Genomic DNA, 1,582 nt, shown 5'->3' on the forward strand with positions numbered 1-1,582 from the left:
GTTATGCAGTGGTATTAACAGAACAATAATTATTTCATATAAGCTGCATCAGAGACAACTGAAGATGGAAAAACTGCCATCCGCATATATAACTAATTTATATTGTGCACTAACAAGACCTGCTTTAAATTTCCACACCAATTTACAACCTCCATACTGTACCAGGCAAGATTAGTGGCTATTGAAAATACTACCAGGACAGGACTATCTAAAAAAGATACATTTCATAGTGTATTAATTACACATACAAAAAAGACACTGTAGTGTTTAAAAACAAAATTTTCACAGCCTTATATTTCAATTCTTTTCTTTAAATGAAGTGAGTTGTATAGGGGGTGGTTAAATGCTTTATAGGCAAAAGAAAAACAGCACTAGAACCAACTTATCATCATCATCATCATCATCTTTTTCTTTATCTTCATCTTCCTACTCATAATCATGCTCTTTATCTTTCTTTTCTTCCTCTTCCTTCTTTTTCTTTCTTTTTTCAGCCTTGATGACTCTTTTTTTTTCCCCTACATCAGGCTTTCCCTTTGGCCCACTATGAACGATATCCTTTTCATATTTTTCCTTCAGCTAAGCAGCCTTCTAGTCCTATTGCTGCTTGTTATCTACAGCAATATTATTCCACATTTCTCCCAGTTTCTTTGTCATATAACCAATAGATAGTCTGGGATATTCCTGTAATTTTTGGGGTAATACTCAGAATAAAACAAGAAAAAGGGTGGAGGAGGCTTCTTAGGTGCACTGGGATCCTTAGACTTCTTTTTTTTCCCCCTATAGGGGCATGTCAGTTTTAACTTCTTTTTCATAACCAGTTTTGTCTACCTTTGTCATGTCTTCAAATGTTCTTTTCTCTTTAACAAACGTGGCCTTCCACTTTTCTGATCACTTCTTCGAAAACTGAGAAGTTGACAGAAACTTCTGGGTGCTTCTTCTTGTGCTTCTCTCAGCAAGTTTGCACAAAGAAGGCATGTGATGACATTTGCCTCTCGGCTTTTTAGGCTCTCCTCTGCCTATGTTTAATTATTTCCTTCTGTAAGGCGCAAAGTCACCCAGTGCCCATCTGGCTCTTGCTTGCCTTGTCACTGTCTCTGTGGAGCTCAATGTACTGCAATGGCTGTGAAAGTGGAAGCCAGATGCAGCCTCCTCACTCTCTCCACTCTTGAGAATTGCTCATTGTAAAATTTTAATTAAATTACCTTCATAATGAATAAAAACAAAAAGTTATGATCTTGTTCCCTTTTTTTTAATATTTCACCAATATTACTCTGTCTGGTTTTCCAGAAGGCAAGTGTTTCTATTATTTGTTTAGTAGAATAGATTTCTAATGTGGACATTTTAGAAGCATCTATTCCAAATTGAACTAATAAATAGCTCATGAGGAAAAAGTACCGCCATATAATTGCATGTTGTACTCTGAACTATACACAGGGATTATCGAATCAGTTAAATAATATACAAGCTATATGATTTGTTTCCTTTAGTTCTCAATAAGAGGAAAGTCCTTGAACTAGCTTAAAAATAGTCCCCAATGTGCTCGCTTCGGCAGCACATATACTAAAATTGGAACGATACAGAG

The 1,582-nt window shown here is 35.9% G+C and overlaps 1 pseudogene; it reads right to left on the reverse strand.

Moving 5' to 3' along the window:
- Positions 1-348: 348 nt before the first annotated feature.
- LOC111148859 lies at positions 349-975 on the reverse strand (annotated as a pseudogene).
- Positions 976-1,582: the final 607 nt, after the last annotated feature.

Source organism: Enhydra lutris, unplaced genomic scaffold (assembly GCF_002288905.1).
Source record: "Enhydra lutris kenyoni isolate GAN:26980312 unplaced genomic scaffold, ASM228890v2 scaffoldscaffold21, whole genome shotgun sequence".
In the NCBI taxonomy this organism is placed as follows: domain Eukaryota; kingdom Metazoa; phylum Chordata; class Mammalia; order Carnivora; family Mustelidae; genus Enhydra; species Enhydra lutris.